The following is a 12,254-nucleotide window of genomic DNA, read 5'->3' as shown; positions in this document are numbered from 1 at the left end:
ACTCAGGACCTTGTACTTTCTAGGTAAGCAATCTACAATTTGAGTCAAACCCCCATTCCTTTTTTGCTTTTAGTTTAGTTTTATTTTGTTTTTGTTTGTTTGTTTGTTTGTTGTTTTTCAGATAGGGTATCACACTTCTGCTCAGAATGACCTCAGGCCATGATCTTGCTACCTCCACCTTCTGAGTAGTTCAAAGTATAGGCATGTACCACTCACCTATGGGCTCAGACCCATGGTTCTTAGTGGCAATATTTACAACCTTCAAATCCATTGTGAGGAACATAAACTGCATTTACATCTAGTCACATAGGCTAAGGATGGACAAATAGAAAGAAAATAGCAAAGTTTCCTGTCACTATACACACTTGAAAAAGTCACACATTTTCTTAGCTCCTATGTTCTACTTCTAACCTTATAATAGGTTACATTTCCAAGGCAAAAATATAGATAAAAAATCCAAGTCTACTTTATAAACCCTTCTATGACTATCAGGTAATAATTTAGCAAGATCTTTGTGACTGTAGTAACAAAGTGGTAATCATGTATATGAGACGAAAATCACATGACCTTGTGCTGGTTAATATTAGGCATCAATTGGTTTACACCATTTTGTCCAGCTATTTGGTTAAACATTTTTATAGATCTTTCCATAAGAGTGTTCTTTGAATGACATTAACATTTAAATCAGTTAACTGAGCAAAGATTTCCCTCCATAAAGTAGGTAAACTTCACCCAATTAGTTGAGGGCTTACTAGAACAGACTGACCGCCTCTGGACAAGAGGGAATTCTGAAGCACACACAATCTTAGGATTTAAACTGAAGTGTTGATTTTCCTTGCATCTCCAGTTAACTAGCTCACTCTACATATTTTGGATTTATCACCCTCCAAAATCATGCAACTCAATGCCATAACATAAGTCTCTCTCCATCTCCATCTGTGTCTGTTTATCTATCAATCTATCTATTATCTATCTATCTATCTATTTATCTATCTATCTGAAGCAGGCTAGAATTGGGAAAAGTTTGGGACTCTTAGAACATATATGACTTAATACTGAATTTCAGGTTGAACATTCCTCTTTCTCTAAGCCTTCTTTTCAATTGCAAATGTGTGTAGGTTATCTACACCCTAACTCAGGGACAACTCAAACCACCCTCACCTGGCCGAAGGACCACCCACGCCCCTCCTCACTCACAATTCTTGGTTGGAAATCTCTAGGCTCTTCTCTTCCCATAGGTTAGCATAAGCTTTAAAACTCCTAAAAAAGAAAAAACTCTCTCTGCTTCCAACTTCCACCTGGTCCCCCTATGCCCCCTTTTGTAATTCCCCTCCCTAACTTTTAATAAACTCCATTATACCCACATGTCCTGCCATGAGTGGGATACGAGAACGTGGAAATCTGATCACAGACTGCACCTTTTCCATTAACATATTTACATATATATGTAGATAGATATCTGTATGTATCTGCTGATATGTTTGTCTAGCTACATATATCTATATCCAGATTTTTATAGATATAGATTTAGATTTAGATATATTTTTCCATCCATCATACTGGATCTGCTTCTCTGAAGTACCCTGACTAACAGTTGAAAACAGGGTAGAAATCATCTCTATGGGCAGCTAAAATGTAAAAGAACTGAAAATTGAGGGAAAACCATAAAAACTGTAACATGCAAAACCTAAAACAGATTAACTGTGCCAGCCCAATCATTGATAAGCATTACAAACTATCTAAGCTCAAAAATTTGTAACATAAGTTGTTCAGACCATGTGCTTCAAGACCAAATAGAGACTGATCCTTAACTACATGCACTCATATGTTCTAAAGACCCTAAACAATCCTTGCCATAACCATCCTATGAATAACCCCAGGGCCCCCATATTCTATAAATATACTTGCCTGTCTCCTTTTGAAACACTTAATAATTCCCTTGATAGATTCTCCTTAGCTGCAGCAAGTTAATAAATCTAGCTTTTTTTGACTACATGTATGTCCCTAGAGGCCTTTAGCTGATGGCCTTTAGCAAAATCTATAAACGTATGAGAGTCTCATAAGTATAAGACGGTGGTTTATAGAAGAAGTACTTGGTGTCTCGATTTGAGTTTGCCAAAAGCAGAGTCTGAGACAAGGACTTGCTTCTAGGAAACAAGAGGGAGAGGGCAGAGTGACATGGGGAGTAAAAAAATTCAATACAGAGTTATTACCAAGGTCAACACTATGGACAATGGGTGCTTAACTCTCCCAGTACAAGATGCCTTGGGGAACTGTCTATCCAAAGGTTCAATTAAGACATTTGTCCATCAACAATTTATAAAAGGTTGCCCTGGGGCTTAAACTCCTGGGCAGTTTCAGTGCGTGCTTTGCAGAAAGCCTAAAGCAGAGAAGTCACAAAGAGGCACTCACCTGAGGTAGGAAAGTGTGAACTCAGAGATAGACCATGGAAGTGTGACATGGAATACATAAGCGTTCTTCCCTAGCTGGATTAAGGAAAGGAGTAAAAGTTTTGTAACTGAACAAACCTGTTCACATCTTGGTGAGTGCTGCAAAGCTGAAACAAGCTTGACCAAGAAATAAAAGAGTGAAGAAAAATGTATTACCTGCAGCAGAAAAGGGAAGCACAGGAGTTACTTCCAAAATGATGTCTTCCTTGAACAAAGGAAACATGGGGATTTTATTTGGGGAGCTGAGCTAAACACATTCATATGGGAAAGCACTTTGGGGGTAGGCAAACTCCTTAGCATGCTCAGTTCAAGCCATACATTACTAACATTACTAAGGTTACAATGCAAAAAGGAAAGATGGTGGACATGAATACTTCTGGAAATGCTTACATTCTTTTCCCAAAAAAGATTTAGCCAAAGGAAAGGACACATTGAAGGTGTCCTCAGAGGGGAGGACAGAACCCCAAGATAGGATTTGAGAGCATTGAGCTGCATTTCCTTTTCTGCCACTTGGTGGGTGACCTTACACAATTCACATAATCCCTTTGTACTACCATGGTGATTGAATTAGATAATTTCTAAATTCTTGCCACATGCCAAATAGGATGTTCTCTGGATACCATTAAGAAGCCACAGACATTCCAAAGGGCCTACAGGCTAATACCCCTGGGGAATCCATGGAAACTGTTCTCTGGGCTAGTGGAGCACCAGCCTCCTGACCATGACCACACCTGTTTGCTTGTTGCCCAAACATGGCATTTCTCAACCTGATCTCCTATCCCCTGTTCCTGCCAATTATGGATCTTTCCAAAAACCAAAACTGCTCCCAGAGGCTGGGGATTTTCCACCCTAGGAGGTATTCACAGGCTCTCTGAAAGGAAGTCAGGTCCAATAGAAAGAGCAGATGTTCTGTGACTCATTAGGTCAATTCACTCTCTGTGGGGTTTGTTTCCTTCATCTATTTTCTAAGGATGATAATCACACTGCTTCTTGAGGCTTTGTAAGAATTATACTCAATAATCCCTAGACAAGTTAGCAGAGCAATTAGCACTTAGTATGAACTCAACAATCATATTACCATTGGAAGGGTAGTAGGTAATAATTCCTGTCTCACGGGATAGGAATGTGTGTTAGAGCCATGACAAGAAAGCAACCCACACAGATGTTCTTTCTTTTCTTCATTCTTTCCTTCCTGCCTCAGTGCTACTCACTTGGTTACATTGGCCAGGAAACTTGGGAATTAAGAACTGAGCTAACATCTCTCTCTCTCTCTCTCTCTCTCTCTCTCTCTCTCTCTCTCTCTCTCTCTCTCTCTCTCTCTATCTCTCTTTCTCCAAAGCTGGATGGGGATAGGAAAGGGAACACAGTTGGGATTCCAATGACAACAAATTGTGACTGAAATTAACTCACCTGTGCACTTGTGAAAGAAGACTCACAGAAAGACCAGTTTCTGAAATTGTCCCAGGATTATATGGTAGCCTTTCAGAAGGTGATAAACTAAAGGGAGTAGCTATGGTTACCGCTTATTCCTCTTTTGTTCATTCAGACCAGAGTCTGAATGTTCCATTATCTGTAAGGGCATCCTGGAGGAGGCCCTGTGGGTGCTTGGGAAGCTGAACCCTCATGGAGGTGGCCCCAGGCAGCTCCTGCTGTGAGAGGCCACTGAAATTGAGATTCTCAGGCAAGCAGTCACTACAGTGAGAATGTCTTTCCCAGTGAAACAGTCTCCCGGGACTGAGGACCATAAAAACACTGCCCTGTTCCCAGCCATGTTTATGTTGGCCTAATCAGTGAAGGGCACCAGTGGGGTAACCAATTCCCCTTGAAAGTCACGGTCCAAGGTTGCCCAATGAGTAGGACAGCTAACATCCCCCAGCAATTTCATCTAGCCCTCATCTCTGAGCAGCATATCATTCATCCCAGACTGGGTCAATAAGAAATAAGAGAAGAACATAAATTTCCTTGTTTCTTGGAATTGATTTCCCTAGAGTTTTTATTATTATTATTATCAGAGGAAAAGATTTACACTCAATATATGTTCAGAAATAGATTCTGCCAGCATCACATACTTGGGATTTTTTCTGACAATGATCACCATCAAGACTCCCAGCTGGTGTCAAAGTTCGTGACTGGTATCCATTTATTAATACCATTCAATGATAGATATTTAAGAATCATTTACAATATCCCACACTCTGAAACATGAAGGAAATTAAAAATAAAGGAAACTATAATGGGTATCAGATATAAAAACGAAATTTATTTTATTGAGCCCTCAGTGGCCCATAGAGAGATTTACAGGGTACAGTTGTCACAGAAAAGAGGGAGAAAGCAACTTTGCTGTGGGGGTAAGGGAGAAATTCATGAACAAGTGATATTGAAGTCAGGCTGGAGTTGAGGGAAATAAATGGGGAAAAGCAAAGGAATGGGGAATATACAGAGGCATGAAATGATGAGATGATTCCCAACACTGCAAGAAGCTTTTATTGCCAGAGCATAGGCTATATCCCCTCCATTATCCTGGGATAAAAGCCTAAATGCTATTCTTTTGGGAATCAGATTCAATGACCAACTGGGAGTGACAGTGGAATTGAAGTAGGGAAAAGAGAGAGCCAAAACCAAAGATGCATTATATAATTGTCTATCCAACAGGCAGATCTTGGAAGACTGCCTAAAATTTGTCTCAGCATCTTCTTCCCTTAGAAAGAAAGAGGAAGTAGTTTCCCTTTGTAATCCTATCCCTGTCCCACAGGGCATTACTCCAGCACTGCCAGGTTGCTTATACTTGACTACTCAGCGGGTTCTCATGGGGCCTCATGCCATAGCACCAAAGGAGAAACTCCAGATGAGAAGGAAGTTGTGCATGGCATAGGGCCCAAGTGAGGTTCTGACAGGTTGCACCTTGTTAAGTTGGCCAACGCCACACAGAACTAGTAGCCAAAGTAGTTGGGAATAAAAAATGAAATTGTGGAGCTGAGCACCAATGGCTTATGCCTCTAATCTTAGCTACTCCAGATCAGGAGGAATGCACGTTGAGGCAAGCCCGGGAAAATACTTCATGAGACCCTTTCTGGAAAACACCCAACACAAGAGAAAAAAAAGGGTAAGCAGAGTGGCTCAAGTGTTTGAGTGACAGCCTAGCAAGCACAAGGCCTGGAGTTCAAACTCCAGTACAAGAAATAAAAATAAAGAGTAATGAGGTTACAGGGATTTTAAGTAGTTTACAATTATATTGGTAGCTAAGGCTGAAAAGATAATTTTTCCAGCTTTATTGGGGAATAATTGACAAAAATTTTACGTATTTATGATATAAAGTCTGATGTTCTGATATGCCTATATATTGTGAAATAATTATCCCATCAAATTAATTAACATATTCAGCACTTCATATAGTTACCATTTTTGTGATGAGAACATTTAAAATCTAGTCTCTTAGCAAATTTTAAGTGTACAATACACAAAAATTAACAACTGTCACCGTGCTGTACATGTGATCTGCAGAATTCATTCATCCCACATAACTAAAACTACACGTGTTGAACCACTTTCCCCATTCCCCCCATCTGCAATGACCATTCCTCTCTCTGTGTTACAGAGCTAGGGTTCACTGCCCAACATACATAAAAGCCAATACTATGGCACTGGTTTTTGCAAAAAGAAAGAGCTCTGTTGCATGTAAATTGACCAAAAAGGAGACAGGAGGCATGATCAAGTCCTTCTCCCCAGGGACCAGTAGCAAAGAAATGTAAGTAGCCCTGAGTTAAGGGGGCTCACAGGTTGTAACTGGGAGTCTTTATGGAATAGTCTGCAGCCAGCACATGGTCCAGGTGGAACTTCTGCATAATTCTAGTCCAACATCCCCCACTTGTAATACAAGTCTAGCAGGATCTGTTCTTGTTCCTCAGTTCTGCTTGTCAGAAACTTTTGGATCCACTGGTCTCTCAACATCATTTTTGGTGAGGTCCTAAGGTTTTGCACCTCAATCCTGAAAAACAGCTTGAACAGTTTTTAGGAATAGGGAAGCTGCCACTCTATGGCTTGATTTTGTCTACTTCTGTAATAAATTTGACTTTTTTAGATTCCACATATGAATGAGATCATTCAGTACTTGTCTTTCTTGGTGTGGCTTATTTTACTTAGCATCATGTCCTCTAGGTTCACCCACGCTGTTGCAAATAACTAGATTTCTTCCTTTTTAAGGCCAAATAACATTCAAGCGAGTGAGTATGCCCACATGAATGTTACATTTTTCTTACCCATTTATCTGTTGATGGACATTTAGACTGGCTATTGCAAATAATGCTGCAAAGAACATAAGCAGACAGCTCATCAACATGCTGATTTCATTTCCTCTGGACATGTACTCAGTAGTGGGATCATGTGATAGTTCATGTTTAATTTTTGAGGAAACTCATGCTGCTTTCCATAATGACCCTGCCAATTTATATTTCCACCATTTGTATACAACAGTCCCTTTTTCTCCACATCCAGCACTTGCTATATAGCCTCTATTTTTTATTTCTATAAAAACCATTCTAATAGATGCAAGGTGTTATCTCATTGTGGTTTTGATTTGCATTTCCCTGATAACTAGTGATTAGGTATCTTTTCATATACCTATTGGACATTTGTATGTCTCCTTTTAGGAACTGTCTACGCAGTTCCCTTGCCCATTTTTTTTTAATTTGCTTTTTAAAAAATACTTTGGAAGTTCTTTATTCTTTATTCAAAGAACCATATTCCACAGGTTGTCTCTTCACTTGACTGTTTCTATGCATAAAACTTTTTACTTGCTATAATCCCACTTGCCTATTTTTATTCTCATTGCCTATGCTTTTGGTATCCTATATAAAAAGTTCATTGCACAGAATAATCACCAGAAACTTTTTTCCTTCCAGTAGTTTTACGTTTTTAGGTCCTAAATTTAAGTCTTCGGCCTATGTTGAGAAGATTTCTGCTTATGGGGCAAGACATTAGTTCAATTTCATTATTCTTGCTTATTTCTTTGAAAAACATCATTGGAATTTTATTAAGTCTCTAAGTCACTTTGCATAGGATAGACATTTTAACAATATTAATTCTTCTAAGCAGTGGGATACCTTTCTATTTATTTGTGTCTTCTTCAATTTCTTTTGCCAGGGTTTTTTAATTTTCAGTATATAAGCCTTTTACCTCCTTGGTTAAACTTATTCCTAAGTGTTTTTTCTTGGGGGTTAAGGTTTGGGGTACTAGGGATAAACCAAGGGCTTTGTTCTATTATGCATGTACTCTACAGCTAAGCAATGACCCTAGACCCCTAAGTACTTTTAATGTTGTTGTAAATTAGATTTTTATTTCTTTTTCAGATATTTCATTGTTAGTATATAAAAGTGGAAGTTATTTATATATGTTGATTTTTATCCACCAACTTTTCTGAGTTCACCTATTAACTCTAACAATTTTTGCGGTATCTTTAGGGTTTCCATATATTACATGTGTGATCTGCAGAGACAATTTTGCTTCTTACTTTGTGGATGACTTTATGTTTTCCTGCATAATTACTCTAGCTAATACTTTCAGTACCATGTTGAACAGAATTAGTGAGAATGGGCATTCTTGTCTTATTCCTGATCTTAGAAGAGATTCTATCAGCTTTTTTCATTGTGTATGATATTAACTGTGAGCTTGCCATAGAAAGTCTTTATTATACTGATGCACCTTCCTTCTGTACCTTCAGTGTTCTTCTTTTCCTTTTTTACTTTTTGGTGGTACTGGGGTTTGAACCTAGGGCCTCACACTTGCTAGGCAGGTGTTCTACCACTAGAGCCACACCACCAGCCCTTTGTGTGTGTGTGTGTGTGTGTGTGTGTGTGTGTGTGTGTGTGTGTGTGTGTGTGTGTGTATTGGGTATTTTCAGATAGTGTCTCACAAACTGTTAGCCCAGGCTGGCTTTGAACTGCAATCTTCCTGATTAATGCTTCCTGAGTAGCTAGGATGACAGGCAGGAACCATCAGTGCCCGGGTCTTGTTTTCAAATTGTATTATTGTTTTTGCAAGATGTTACAACTAAGGGAACTTGGTAAAGTGCATATGGGATCTCTTGAATTAGAAGTGCATGAAGATCCACAACCATCTCAACATAATTAACCTTGTAAGTGCCATGATATGGCATTTACATTTTTTTCTATTTGCTGTAATAGGTAGTCAACAAAGAAGTAGTTAAACTGCTGGAGAGTGAATATGAAGCAACACACTCATGATCTCTCTGGTAGAGCATGGATGCAGAATGGAAATAGTTAAGATAACAGGTGAGTTGGGCAGGAAACGTAGAGAATGCCCACTTCATGGCTCTGTTTTTCTGTGTGATGTGGGAAGCAATAAGAAAAATGGGGGAAAGGAGGAAGGGGAGAAAGGTGGGCAGAGTGGAGAAATGACCCAAACAATGTATGCACATGTAAATAAATAAACAAAAATAAATAAAAAAGAAAAATGGTGATGATCTAAAAACTGGAAGAAAAGAATCATGAAGTGGTGCTAAAGTCTCAACTAAGGTCTTTGATATAAAATTTGTGAGATTATGATTTTTTTCTAAACTTACTGGTCTTCTCAAAAAGAGTAATATAAGCAGACAGTCTGTGCCAAGATCAGCCTGGAAAAGTGCAGCCATAATCAAAGACAAGAATGAGTCCCATGTGCCCACAGGAAATAGTTCTAGGGGAATGACCTTAACCCCCATTTGATTTAGGAAAGATCTACTATGGAGCCTCTCTAAAATATGAGACAAGATAGGAAGAGAGCAAACATGTGATGAGAAATAAAGTGCAACATTTGAACCAGGTCTGGCTGGCTTATAATTCATGTTTTTTCCATTGTCCAAATTACCTCCTTTTTTGAACCTGCTTGATTTAGAAAGTCAATCCTAGGCTAGGAGTATGGGAAGAATCTTTGCTAGCCCTAAGGATTCAAGCCCTCAGTCCTGGTATCTGTTGCAGAATGAGAGATGATAGCTTCACACAGGGTCTTTGGACCTTTCACATGTTTATCCCCTCTTCAGTTCCTCTAAAAATTTCCATGGCTACCTTAGGCTGGGTTAGGCCACCACTGAGCTCCCAAACACATCCCTCATATCCTCCCCTTCCACAAAGATTCCAAATTCCTGTGGGACTCATCCCATGGCCTGGCCCTGAGGAGGCTTTGGGAAATTTATCCTGGAAATATTTCAAATTCAGATGGGCCATCGATGCCAATAGTCTCTACAGACAACTTAAACCTGAAGGGGTACTGTAGAGTGTGAGTCTGGACTCCTTTTCTCTCTTATGTTTTAGTTCCTCCAAACATTTTGCCTTGGATTTCAAAGCCAGTTCCAACTATTCTGCTCCCTAGGTACCTGGGTGAGATGACTCCTTGTGACTTAAGCTTCATGTTCCCTGAAGACAGGCACTGCTGCAAGGTGCTCTGTCTGTGCAGTGAGATAAAACTCAGTCCCTCTGCTGCAGACATTCTGGATTCTGCAAGATGTGAGTGCCAGGGCAACCTGAGACAACAGCCAGAGTAAGTACCTGGTGCCCCCACACATCCTCTCTCCACTTCTTAGATTGGTGGATGCCAGCATTTCAGCCTCAGATGGCAATATCAGTGGGAAGGGGCTTGGTATGAAGCAAAAGAAGGAGAACTACAAAGTGTGGAACAATGGAAGACAATATGTCTATCCCAAGAAAAGAGGCTGAAGCAGACAGCCTTCTCAAGGTCCTGGAGTTTACACATATAAACTAGAGGCCCACACTATTTCCCGTGAGATATGTCATTCATAGTATCTCAAGAGAGGGAGTGGATGAGAAGACATGTACAATTCTCTTCCCATCTGGCATTCTGAGGTCATCAGAACAGTGGGTCAGTATCTCAGCTGTCCTTGTACTGACTGTTGTTTCTCCATAAGCATTATTGGTCATATTCCTCCAGCTGGAAGGGCCCTCAACATGCCCGTCAGGTGGTGTAGAATAAACTTGATTGCCAGGACTTTGAGTCAAGCAGGGAAAAGAGAAAGTTAAGAAGTCTCCCCTTTCCTCAAATCGCTTCTTTTCAATATTCTCTGTGATATCACTGGGTCCACATCCTTGCTGCTAAAATTTTTCCAGAAAGTAATGTATCTTCTGCAAGAATGGAAAGTATTGCTAGGATGGGTGATCTTATAGCTGTTCTTATATAATCATGTTTTCAATCCCACTCCTTACTTAAAAGTTTTTATCAACTCTAGCTTCTTAATCCTTTGGAAGAGGATCTGTGGTATAAATGCTCTACAAGAAATTGAAGTATTTCTGCCAGTTTCTTAACACTTTTCTTATTTTTATCCATAATAGGAATAATAGGTTTGCATGCATTATACCAATCCTATTCTTCTGTCCTTGTGAGTTAATGACTTTTCATTTCTTCCTATCACTTAAATAAGGTTTTGGGTAGTGTTAGATAAATGTTTTCCATAAATCTCTATGTTTAACTCTTTCTGTCATTATTGTTACTTATTATAGAGGAGCACTATTCGTTTTACTAATGTTTTATTTTTTTTAATTCAAATCTACTCCAAATTAGAAAGAGGATAAAATTGAGCTCTGTTTTCCCATGTCTAGCTGCCATAAACATCAGCTACTAGTTCCTCTTGTGCTACAAGTATTTTTCTAATTATTTTTAATTCTTCTTTTCCAAGCATTCAGAAATGCTTTATTATATATCCTTCATTATTAAGATAAACCTTATCCATAAAATGTGTGCATCTAAATAATTGTATCACACTATATTTTTTAAATATTTTCAGATTTTGAAACATAACTGCATTATAATCATACCAGAATAAAACATCATCAAAAAAGTTCAACCAGTATCTAGTCACATTTCCCCAATTATCCTGTAAAAGGATTTTTGTTAGTTGGCTCTCTTTTTATATTTGGTTTTCTCAAAACAAGAGTCAAACAAAATTTTCATTCTTCTTTCTGTTTATGAGCTATTGACTCTTGATGATTTTTCCATCATTTCACAGGTTTGTAAAAAAAAAAAGTTACTATAATTCTATTATTTCATAGCCATAATGCTACCATAAAGAAAAAGTTTTCTTCACCAACATTTTGCTTATGTCACGTGACAGGTTGCAGAATAAGTGCATGTTATTTACCAGTTTTCATAATACTGAGTACCCAGCATCATCTGACTAATGAGGAGTGATTAATGAGCACAATTTGAATGTGTTTCAATTTGCTACAGTTATTATTCTCACTGATGCTTAGTTGGCCTATATTTGGCAAATGGGAGCCTCTTCAACTTGACCTTTTGTCCTTTATAAATGGCCCTAGTTGTTTTTGTATTCCCTATTTCCTAGTATTGAAAGATGTCCAAGTTCATTTGTTATATTTCTAGCACAAGATTTGCAATCATCCATTTGTTAAAAGATATCTAAGTCCTTTCAGTGGAAATAGTATTTAGAGACCATATCTAAACAACGGGGTGCCCCTTGATAACTGAGTCATTCTTGCTTGCCCTTATTTTCTGTTCTTGAGCTTGTTCTTAGATTCCCAACTCAGCTTTATGATGACAGTGTTTTCATTAACTTTGAGTTTAGATATACTTCTGTTTTCTTTCACCGTGAAAGTTTTAGTTCCCTAAGGCCCTGACATAATTACTCAAAAGATTAATCCTACAATATTAGTGTGTATTATAATTAATAATAAAAAATCTTGACATCAATGTATTTTCCTCCCTTTTCTATCTAGACAACACTCTACATATATTTTTAAATATATAAATTATATCCATTTTTCTACAACTCTCTGTATACAC

The sequence above is a fragment of the Castor canadensis genome, chromosome 1, assembly GCF_047511655.1.
Source record: "Castor canadensis chromosome 1, mCasCan1.hap1v2, whole genome shotgun sequence".
Taxonomy (NCBI): domain Eukaryota; kingdom Metazoa; phylum Chordata; class Mammalia; order Rodentia; family Castoridae; genus Castor; species Castor canadensis.
This window is presented reverse-complemented; position numbering follows the sequence as displayed.